Here is a 12,472-nt window from a genome sequence, read left to right as displayed (position 1 = left end):
TCACTGGGTCTCTTCAAGTGGAGGATGGATGATGACCATTTGTCAATGGCTTTATAGAGGGGATCCTCGATTGAGTATAGTTAATTGGTTCTGGAAACAGCTAAATCCCTCCTAACTCCTTCCCCCTATCCCATATTCAAATACATACCCAAAAATACTTCCTGAAATAAAAGAAAAATGACTTTTTGAGGTATTATCCACATTATAGCCCATTCTACCCACCAGACTATGGCAGTATGAGGTCAAGTTCAGGTAGCTCTCGGGAAGGATAGTGAAGGGTATACTGGATTCCTTCCCAGGTGAAAGAAAACTGCTGCCACCTAGTCTCAGTTACAAAAATAGAGAAAAAAAGACATTATCTAGATATTGATAATCACACACCACTCACTCTGGGCTTGGGCTAACTGGTCTACCACATTGATGATGCAGCAATGGGTATGACAGCTTTGATTAGCTTCCTGCCATCCTCTGTAAGCTGCCATGTGCCATCTACCTGACCACACTGGATTGTTGTAAGGGGAATTGTGTAGAGAATTACTTGAGTCTCCTTTATATCCATCACTAGAGAGGAAATATTTTTCATCCCACCCTGACCCAGAGACCTTATATTTTATAGATTAACTACATGGGATTGTTTGAGTTAGTCTAAGGGTTCCCATTTGTCTCTACCCACAGTAACATGCTATAAGGCTGCAGTTAGGACCCTTGAAGGCACTGAGTTCCTAATACCCCTTCTTTCCATGGTCTACTTTCTGTAGTTTCCCTGGAAGATCCAAATGGGGCAGGGACTTTATTATTATTTTTTTTTATAAATTTATTTATTTACTTTTAGTTTTCAACATTCACTTCCACAAGATTTTGAGTTCCATATTTTCTCCTCGTCTCTCTCCTCCTCACACACCAAGATGGCATGTAATTTGATATAGGCTCTACACATACATTCATATTAAGCCTATTTTCATATTATTCATATTGTAAAGAAGAATTAGAACCAATGGGAGAAACCATGAGAAAGAAGAAAACAAAAAAAAAAGAAAAAGAGAGAAAACAAATAATATGCTTCAGTCTGCATTTAGACTCCATAGTTCTCTTTCTGGGTGTGGACAGCATTTTCCAGCATGGGTCTTTTGGAGTTGTCTTAGATCCTTGCATTGCTAAGAAGAAATAAATTTATCAAAATTAGTCATTGCCCAATGTGGCTGTTACTATGTACAATGTTCTCCTGGTTCTACTCACCTCATTCAGCATCAGTTCCCATAAATCTTTCCAAGTTTTTCTGAAGTCCACTTGCTCATCATTTCTTATAGCACATTCATATACCACAACTTGTTCAACTATTCCCCAACTGATTGGTATCCCCTCAATTTCCAATTCTTTCCCACCACAGAATTGCTATAAATATTTTTGTGCATGTGGGTCCTTATCCCATTTGTCTGATCTCTTTGGGATTCAGACCTAGTAGTGGTATTGCTGGGTCAAAGGGTATGCATAGTTTTTATAGACCTTTGGGCAGATTCCAAATTGCTCTCCAGAATGGCTGGATCAGTTCACAACTCCACTCAACAATACATTAGTGTTCCAATTTTCCCACATCTTCTCCATCATTTATCATTTTCCTGTTTTGTCATGTTACCCAATCTGATAGGTATGATGTGGTACCTCAGAGTCATTTTGATTTGCATTTCTCTAATCAATAGTGATTTAGAGCGTCTTTTTCATATGACTATAGATAGCTTTAATTTCTTCCTCTCAAAACTACCTATTCATATTCTTTGACCATTTACCAATTGGGGAATGATTTGTATTCTTATAAATTTGACTCAGTTCTCTATATATTTGAACAATGAAGTCATTATCATTTTATAACCTGCGTCATTTAAAGACGTGAGTTATAAAAACTCACTCCCAGTTTTCTACTTCTCTCCTAATCTTGGTTGCACTGGCTTTGTTTGTGCAAAAACTTTTCAATTTATTATCCATTTTGCTTTTCATAATGTTCTTTGTCTCTTGTTTGGTCATAAATTCTTCCGTTCTCCATAAATCTGACAGAGAAACTATTCTTTGCACTCCCAGCTTGCTAATAGTATCAGTCTTTATATCTAAATTGTGTACCCATTTTGACTTTATTTTGGCATACAGTGTAAGATGTTGGTATATGCCTAGTTTCTGCCATACTATTTTCCAGTTTTCCCAAGAGTTTTTATCAAATAGTGAGTTTTTATCCCAGAAGCTGGAGTCTTTGGGTTTATCAAACAGTAGATTACTATAGTCATTGACTATTGTGTCTTGTGTACCTAATCTATTCCACTGATTCACCACTCTATTTCTTAGCCAGTACCAAGTAGTTTTGATGATCGCTGCTTTATAATAAGATCTGGTATGGCTAGGCCATCTTCCCTTGTATTTCTTTTCATTAATTCCCTTGATATTCTGGACTTTTGTTCTTCCAGATGAATTTTGTTATTATTTTTTTCGAGCTCTAAAAAATAATTTTCAGTAGTTTGATTGGTAAGGCATTGAATAAGTAAATTAATTTAGGTATAATTGTTATTTTTATTATATTAGCTCAGCCTACCCATGAGCAACTGATGTTTTTCCAATTATTTAGATCTGACTTTATTTGTGTGAAATGGGGTAGGGGCTTTAGAGGATGAATCAGACTTGGGTGAGGCCAAAAGAGTCCCAGGTATCTTGTCATTGAATTTCCCTGTATAATTTTATTCCCTCCCTGCCCAAAAAAACTGTCCGTCAATTGATTTCTTGTCAAACCTATTTTTCAGGAGCCACAACCAAAGTTCTCTTCAGGAGAAGGTGTCATTGCCTTCTGCCCACTTTGAAGGCACTGAGCTCTGTGACTTCCATTCATTCCAGAATACTCATTTGCACTGATGGCAATATTTTCTCAAGCCACAACTGTCCCTACATCCTGTTCAAATTTCAGCAGTTGATCAGCCCCCACTTGTATAGTTGTGAAGTAGAGAAGACTCATAGTTAAAGTCTAAAGTCTAAACCAGTAGATAGGATCTAATAATCCTTGAGGCAGCAGGTCATAGGGTGAGGCAGCACATAGAGAAGCCACATAAATCCAAATTATTAAACTCATTTCCTCTTGGACTTTGACTACCTCCCTTTCAAATCTTCACTGGGGGAGCTGGTTCTAATTAGAATTCATCTTTATGGGACCAATTGCAGATAGCTTCCTGCTCAGTCAGTTGAAAAGAGACAAAGAATATTCCCCATCTGGAGGCTTATAAAAGTAAGTACACCCTATGGAAGTCAGTTGTAGAGAGAATCTCAGCATTGACTCCATTAGACCACACCCTTAGGATCCATTGTGTCAGTGACTCGTTAGGTTTCTATTTAAACTTATCCTGCAACCATCCTAACTCCTTGGTGGAAAAAGCTGCCCACCCTACTCAGGTCAGGGAATCACCTTACTCCCAGTAGCATTAATAGCATTAGTTTTGGTCTTTTTTTTACCATAAGTGGGAGTTCCCAAATCTCTATATCATTTCTAATTCTCCCATCTTATGGGACATCCAATCTCCACGGGAACCAGGATCTCTAAATCAGAGACCATACAGTAGGTTCCTGGTTATGGCCTTTCAGTCATCACCATTACTTCCATCAGAAAAGATCCCTTCACTGTTTTTTAAAATATGAAACAAAAACTTTTATTAGCATTTGGCTCAGCTGTTACTGAACCTGGTAATCTCAAAACTTAATATTAATTCTTAAAAGAGCTTTAAGTACAAAATAATGCTCTCATTGGCAATTTATACTTTCATAATTAAATCGATAACTAACAGCCACCCATAAGTTGCAGGACCAGATGGAGAATGAATTCTTTCTGGATGTTGTAGTCAGACAGGGTGTAGCCATCTTCCAGCTGCTTGTCTGCAATGGTAAGCTTCTATTGGTCAGGAGGAATGACCTCTTTTTCTTAGATTTTGGCCTTTGCATTCTCAATAGTGTCACTGGACTCTACCTCCAGAGTGATGGACTTGATGGACAGTGATGGTCTTTACAAAGACCTGCATACTACTTTTAACATTTAGAACCAGGTGGAGAATGGATTCTTTCTGGATGTTATAGTCAGAAAGGGTGCAGCCATCTTCTAGCTTTTTGCTTGCAAAGATGAGCCTCTGCTAGTCAGGAGGCATGCCATCTTTGTCCTGGATTCTGGACTTTACATTCTAATAGTATCACTGGACTCCAACTCCATGGTGATGGTCTTGCCTGTCAGGATCTTCACAAATATCTGCATGGTGACCTCTTCGAAAAGACATTAGGACTTGAGACTATGGTGCCACCAAACTCTTGGAAAAGCAGACTTTCAAGAAGGTTATGTTTGATTATCTGATCCCTTCACTTTTGAGGCTACCAAATTCCACTGGTTGCCTCTGGGCTTTCATAGAAAGGTCCCTGAAAACTGAGAACTCATTGTTGAATAGTCTGGGCCAGTTCACTTCTAGTCTTCATGTTGTGATATTTATTGAAAGAAGTCAGGACTTTTTTTTTTTTAGCAGATCTAAAGGCTATATTCCCTTCTATTATTAATATCTTTGCTGTTGATTTATCTGTTTACACTCAAGGTCTTTAACTGAGATTTTATTCTTCCTGAGATCTTTGGAAATTTTAGTCTTTTCTGTTTATTTTCCCCTATTACTCACTTTCTGATTCCTTTCCCTTTGACTGTAGTCTCCCTTGGGGCTGGACCTCAAAGCCATTTTAGCTTCCTCCCATGCTGGGCAATTCACATTTCACTGGCTTCGATCTCTCACCCAAATGACTTCTAGGAGGATAGAGCTGCCCCCAGCTATATTCTGTCAGGCTAGTGGAGTGCCACACAATCATGCACGTGTCCTGCCCCAGTTCCCTCTGTTTCCTCAGTTCTTTGACTGAGCTCTGTTGTCATCCCAGAAAGTTGCCATACCAATGTCCCAGTTAGAAAAAGCTTCTGTCTTTTGTTTTTCACTGACACTGGAGGAGGAGCTGGTAGATTTGTGTCCTATTACAAGCCTTTAGATTATCTTGTGCAGTCCTACTTTATTGATGGGCTGTGGGAGAGGAGGTGCAGAGTCAGGAGTTAGGGAATAGCCTGCTCTACTGTTAATTCATTTAATTATTACCTCGTTAAGATTCTTGGTGTCATAGCTTGTAGAGACAGCTGAAATTACTTTATTTCTTGCACAAAAAAAAATAACTTTTTCTGGGAAAAGTTTAAAAGGTCATGAAGATCAGAGAAAAATATCTATTTCTCCATCTTTTTGGTTACATGGCCTGGAAATCTCACTTTCTGTCTTATTATGCTAATAGCAAAACTTTTGTAGGATGGTCAGCAATAACCAGAGAATTCTGGATTTCACTTATTTTTTTTTTTAACCCTTCTAGGGGAGTTTCTGCTAGAACTCACTAAGCCAGTTGCTCTGACTGAATGGGAGCTTCTACACTATCCCATAAAGAGGATGCCCCACAAGATCAGAAGGACAGATGACTTTGTATGTGTACCCACCACCTGATTACCTCATCCTTTGAATTTGTAGTGCTCTTTCCCCAAGTCAACCACAATGTCAGCCATGAGGTCATTTCATCTTGTCTCAATCACCCAAATATGCCAAATATTAGAGGCAAATCTAACACCATGATCCTATTAGTTCAGGTTTGATCTTGGGATCAAATGAAGCATTTGAAAATGATTGTAACAGTTAACAGAAGAAGGTTTACTTTGCCCTAACACACAAGGATATGCAATAAAAATACAGTGACACAGCTTTGCTAGACTCTGACACCTCCACCCCCTGCTTCCCCAATCTCCACATAGAAATTCATCTGGTCAGAAGAGCAGGGTATGATTATTTGAATGGTGACAGAAATCCACCAAGTATGATGGGCCCTGGCTCCTTGTGGGTGGGACTTTTTATGTCCCTAAGTGACTGGGAAACTGCCTTAAGAAGACAGGGGCCAGTCAAATTCCAGGTATAGCTTTGTTAGGGAAAAAGAATCCCTTATTGAAGGGAAATGGGGAACCGTATTCCTATCAACCTAGGGTGGTTCCCTGCCTCCTTCCAGCTGGTGCTGTTCCACTCTAACCTCCCAACCACAACTAATTTTGATCCATGGCTAGAGGGAATCCATAGTTTGGGTGCTTCCACATTAAATCAATTTCGTAGTGTTCTTGCTCTGACATAATGCACCTATCCCACTAATCAGAGTCTTACCTCTTCCCTTCCCTTCCTTCAGGGCCTAGTTCAGGCTCTCACTATATGAAGTTTTCCTTGACATCCCTGTATCCCTTACCTCAAACAGTATGTGATCTCTCATGCCCCATTCAACTCCTAGTACTTTGGCTCCTTTCCCCTCATCTCATACTTTCTTGCATCAGAAGAGCATAGGACTAGGAACTAAAAGGGGCCTTAGAGATTATCTAGCCTGACTTCCTTGTGTCATAGTTGATGAAAGTGAAAAGACTTGTCCAAGTCACTGAGGGACAGGATTGGACCTCCAACTAGGGTCTCTGACTCCAAATCCAGGGTTTTCTTTTTTGCCCACTTCTTTCCCTATTAGACTATAAGACCTATCTATAACATATCTTTGTAATTCCAGCACCAGATGAGGAGAGTGCCCATAATAAATACCTGCTAAATATTTGTTTAATTGAATTCAATTGACCAGGCTTTATCTGGGTATAGCCCCCCTGGCTAGTTTCCTGTCCAGTTCCTTAGGACTTGAATTCTTGCTGAGGTTCCCTATCTGGTAAGCCTATTCCTTCAGGAGTGGGGCCTTGCAACTCTCTTTCCTTTATTCTCATGCCAAGTAAATCCCCACAGGCACTGACATCTAGTTCCAACTACCACCATGAAGGGATCTTCAAGTGGAGACTGGATGACCACTTGCCATGGATGTTATGGAAAGTATTAAGGCCAAGGAGTTGAATTACCTGCTTTCTGAAGTCCCTTCAAGCTATAGGATTCAGTGATTATGTATAACTCCTAACACAAAGGTGAATGTGACTCATCTCATAGCCAGTTTCAGCAGATGCTCTGGGAGACTGCTTTGCCCACTCTTCTCTGGTTCCATCCTTCCCTTCTTTATCCTCCCAGGCTAGTAACAGTAGAGGGTTTGTAGGAGGTAGAGATAGAGCTTATTGGTGAGGGTCTTGTCCTGTTTTCCTCTCTGAGAGTAGAAGTAGGAGAGGAAACATAATAGGAGCTGAGCTTTCCTCTTAAAAATTTTCATCATTATTTATTTATTTTTAGCATTCTTTTAAATTTTGTTTGAGTTACAAATTCTCTCCATTTCTCCTGCCCCTCCCCCACCAACTGAGAAAGCAAACAATATCATATCAATTATGCTTGTGAAATCAGGCCAAACATACTTCCATGTTAGCCATATTGCAAAAAATAAAGCAAGAAAAATAAAGTGAAAATTATACATCAGTTTGCACTCAGAGTTCATCAGTTCTTTCTCTGGAGTTGGGTAGTGTTTCTCATCATAAGTCCTATGGAACTGTCTTGATCAGTGTCTTGATCTGAGTAGCCAAGTGTTTCACAGTTGATCGTCATTACAATATTGCTGTTACGGTGTACAATGATATCCTCATTCTTCTCACTTCATTTTGCAACAGCTCATATAGGTCTTCCCTTGTTTTTCTGAAACCATCTCCCTTGTTATTTCTTATAGCACAACAGCACTTTATCAAAATTATATGCCATAACTTGTTCAGCCATTCCCCAACTGATGTGCATTTCTTCAATATCCAATTCTTTGCCAACACAAAAAGAGTTACTATAAATATTTTTGCACATTTGGGTCCTTTTCCTTTTCCTTTGATCTCTTTAGAGTACAGACCTAGTAGTGGTATTAGTGGGTCAAGAGGGAAATAGGTTAGCCCTTGGGCTATAGTTCCTAATTGTTCTCTAGAATGGTTGGACCACTTTACAACTTCACAAACAGTTCATTAAAGTACCTATTTTCCCTCATCCCTTCCAGCATTTTTCATTTCTGGACAGGCATGAGGTGGTATCTCAAAGTTGTCTTAATTTGCTTTTCTTTAGTCAATAGTGATTTAGAGCATTTTAAAATATGACTATAGATAGCTGTGATGTCTTCTTCTGAAAACTGCCTGTTCATATAACTTGACAATTTATCAATTGGGGAATGCCTCTTATTTTTATAAGTTTCACTCAGTTCTCAATATATTTGAGAAAAGAGGCTTTCATCAGAGAAACTTGCTATAAAATTTTTTTGATTTTACTTCATTGCCCATGGTACCTTTTATCAAAATATAGTTTCCCTGATTATCTCTTTAAATTATGTCTATCTTTGTTTCATCTGAGATCATGATTTCTACCCCTGCCTTGCACAATAGATTCTACTCCATCTCCTTATTTTAATTGTGTGTGTTTTTCCATTTCAAGTGTATCTCTTGTAAAGAACATATTATTGGATTCTGGTTTCTAATCCATTCTGCTATCCACTTCCATTTTATGGGTGAATTCATCCCATTCACATTCACGGTTATGATTACTGTGTATTTTCCTTCATCCTATTTTCTTCTATTTGTGTTTCTATCTGTCTCTTTATTCTGTTTCTCCTCAAAAGTCTGTTTTGCTTTTGACCACTGTCTCCCTTAATCTACCTCCATTTTTGTCATGCCCCTTCTCTTATCCCCTTTCCCTCCTATTTCCCTGTGAGAAAATAAAAATTGATTCTATTTTGTAATTGATTCTACTCTACATTACTGCTGATATTTTGGTTCTCTCTCTCTCTCTCTTCCCTTTTTAGACCAATTCCTATAAGAGTGAGGTTCACACATTGCCCACCACCCCTCCCAATTCCCTTTTCACTTTAAAAGCTCTTCCTTGCATATCTCCTTTATGTGAGATAATTTGCCCCATCCTACCTCTCACTTCCTCCTTCTCCCAGTGCATCCTTCTTTCTCACTGAATTTTTTTTTCAGATCATCCTAATGTAATTGACCACATCTGTGCTGCCTATGAGGACCGCTTCTAACTGCCCTAATAATAATAAAGTTCTTAGGAATTACATGCATCATCTTCCCTCACAGGAATGTAAATAGTTTAACTTTATTGAGTCTCATGGTTATTTTTCATGTTTACCTTTTTATGCTTCTCTTGAGTCTTGTATTTGCATGTCAGCTTTTCTATTTAGCTCTGGTCTTTTGATCAGGAATGCTTGAAAGTCCTTATTTTTCCCCCTGATGGGGGAAATTTTGCTCAGTTTTGCTAAGTAGGTTATTCTTAGTTGTACTTTTAGCTCCTTTGTCTTTTGGAATAGCATATTCCAAGCCCTATGCTTCTTTGATGTGGAAGCTGCTAAATCTTGTGTGATTCTCACTATGACTCCATTGTATTTTAATTTTTTCTTTCTGGCTGCTTGCAATATTTTTTCCTTGGCCTAGGAACTCTGGAATTTGGTTATAATATTCCTGGGAGTTTTCATTTTGGGATCTCTTTAAGGAGGTGATTGGTGAAGTCTTTCAGTTTCTATTTTATCTCTGGATCTAAGATATTGGGGGCAGTTTTCCTTGATCATTTCTAGAAATATAATGTCTAGGCTCTTTTTTTTTTGTCATGGCTTTCAGGTAGTCCAATAATTCTTAAATTATCTCTCCTGAATCTATTTTCTTGGTCAATTTTTTTTTTGATGAAATATTTAACATTTTCTTGTATTTTTTCTTCTTTTGATTTTGTTTTATTGTTTCTTGATGTCTCATTGAATCATTAGCTTCTAGTTTGTTGTTGTTCAGTTGTTCATGATTCCGTGGACCATAGGATACAATACTGTTCCTGGGGTTTTCTTGACAATTATACTAGAGTAGTTTTCCACTTCCTTCTCCAGTGGTTTATACCAAACAGAGGTAAAGTGACTAGCCTAGGGTTACACAGCTTAACAGTATCTGAGGCAGGATTTGAATTCAGGTCTTCCTGACTCCAGGCCCAGGGCTTTATCCACTGAGCCATCTATCTTTCCCCAAGTTTCTAGTTACCCAATTCTAATTTTTAAGGCATTATTTTTTCAGTAAGATTTTGTACCTCCCCCCACCCCCCAATTAAGCCAATTCTGTTTTTTAAGGTATTATTTTCTTCAATTTTTTTTGTTCCTCTTTTGTCAAACTGTTAATTCTCTTTTCATAATTTTCTTGCATCTCTCATCTTCTCACCCCATGCTGCCATTTTCCCTCTACTACTCTTCTCTTTAAAAAAGAACAAAAAAACCTCTTCCATGAATTTTTGCTGCGATTATGTCCAGTTAGCATTTTTTTCTTTGATGCTTTGGTTGTAGGTGTTATCGCATTTTTGTCTTTTTCTGAGTTTGTGTCTTGATTTTTCTTGTCACCATAGTAGCTTTTTATGCTCAGATTCTTTTTTTTGTTTTCTCATTTTCCAGTCTGTTTATTGATTTTGAACTTTATGTGAAACTTGAGCTCATTCATCTGGGGGTGTGGGGCATTGTCATAAGCTTCAGACATTTTTTTGTGTTGTTGTTTCAGAGCTAGTTTTGGGGCCTACAAATTTTCAGAGCTTTCAAGGTGGTATGATCCAGGGAGAGAGGTGTGGTCATTACTCTCCTTGTCTGTATTCTGGTCCTTATCTAAGAAATGTCCCTGTTTCTCTGTACTCATAAGCACTAGTATTCCTCTCTGCCTTGAAACTGTAATCAAGGTTCCTGTCCTATTGTGACTGACCACAAGTATGCCTCTTTATCCTGAAATTGCATATGGGCAATAGAAGTGCCAATCAGCGCCAGCTGCACCCAGTGCCAATAAAGGATCCCTTGTATTTTTTTTCTGACTAGTTATCTCATCCCTTTAGCATCTTTTGTTTGAGAGCTCCTAAAACTGTTGCTACTATGACTATTGCACATACCTCCAAGGCCTTCTGCACTCTGGGCCAGCCCCTACCAAGGTATCATGCCAACTTCCTAAATTGTCTCAGGTTGGAAAAATGTCTCACCCCGAACTTTGTTGGCTTTGCAACTCCAAAATTTGATTTGAGTCATTATTTTAAGTTATTTGGAAGGGAATATTAAGAAAATTTGGCTAGTTCGTTGCCTCTACTCTACCATCTTGGCTCCACCTCTGAGATTTTCTCTTGTGGCCTCCTGGTCTGGCCTGTGTTTTAAAAATATAACCCATTTATTGAGTTTGGATGAAGGGAAGTAGGATGGAGGGGGTTGAGGGAGGAGGAAGGCTGCCTGAAGAAGCCTTTGCAGCTGCAGTCCTCTGGAGAGAATACCTTCTAATGAACCCTTTGTTGCCTCTCGGATCCCATACTCTGCATCTGGGAGCCCTGCTACTTTTTACCAAATACGGAAATTTCCAGAGTTTTTATAGCAATGCCTCATCAACTCTGGATTATGTAAAGCTTTCTCGTAGTCCAGCCACCCCAGTTCTGCCCAGAAGGGATTAAACATTTTTATCTGATATATTTTGCTTTTATACCACTTTAACTTCTAAATATATTCTCTATCCTCCTATCTTGTCACAAAGAATAGAAAGAAAAGGGGGGGAAAAGCAGTTCAGCATATATAAACAATGCATTAACTGAATCTGACAGTATGTGCAACATTCAATTAATCAATGTGCACTATGCTTGGAGATGAGGCTATAAAGACAAAATTCTAAGTAGTTCCTGCCCTCAAAGAGCTTACATTCTAATGGGGGAGACTACATGCACATAGTTAGGTATATATAAAATATACCAAGCAGATATGAGGTAAATTTGTGGGGCAGGAAGACACTAGAAACTGGGGAGGCAGAGTCAAGAAATGCCTCCTGCAGAAGGTGGCCCTTGAGCTCAGTGTTGATGGGAACTAAGGACTTTAAGAGGCAGAGGGAAAAGCACAGGGTGAAATGACATGCAAGAAGGCCAATACGGATATTTTTCTAATACCGTGGAGGGTGTAAATGAGAGTAACATGTAGGAAAACTGGAAATGTAGAGTGGGACTAGGTTGTAATATAATCCTAGAGGTGACAGGGAATCACCAGAATTTATGGAGTAGAAAGATGACTTTTTTTTTTTTAGGCAATTGGGGTTAAGTGACTTGCCCAGGGTCACACAGCTAGTAAGTGTCTAGTGTTTGGTCTGAGGCCGGATTTGAACTCAGTTTCTCCTGACTTCAGGACCGGTGCTCTATCCACTATGCCACCTAGCTGCCCCGTGACTTTTTTTTTTAATAGGAAAATAACTTTGCTTGTTGTGTGGATGATGGATTAGAATAGGGTCAGAAAAGAATTGTCTCTTTGCCATCATCTAGGTGGTAAAGAGAGAATAAACTAGAGTGATGGCTAGGTGACTAGAGGGAGGGGGTAGCATACAAGAGCTGTTAGGAAGATAGAAATGGTAAGTTTGAGTACCTGGTAGGGTAGGTTGGGATAGTGTGAAGAACTGAGGATGACACTTACTCTTTGGAGACCCCAGACCAAGGCATGAACCAAAATCATA

Source organism: Vombatus ursinus, unplaced genomic scaffold (assembly GCF_900497805.2).
Source record: "Vombatus ursinus unplaced genomic scaffold, bare-nosed wombat genome assembly UNPS02007284.1, whole genome shotgun sequence".
In the NCBI taxonomy this organism is placed as follows: domain Eukaryota; kingdom Metazoa; phylum Chordata; class Mammalia; order Diprotodontia; family Vombatidae; genus Vombatus; species Vombatus ursinus.
This window is presented reverse-complemented; position numbering follows the sequence as displayed.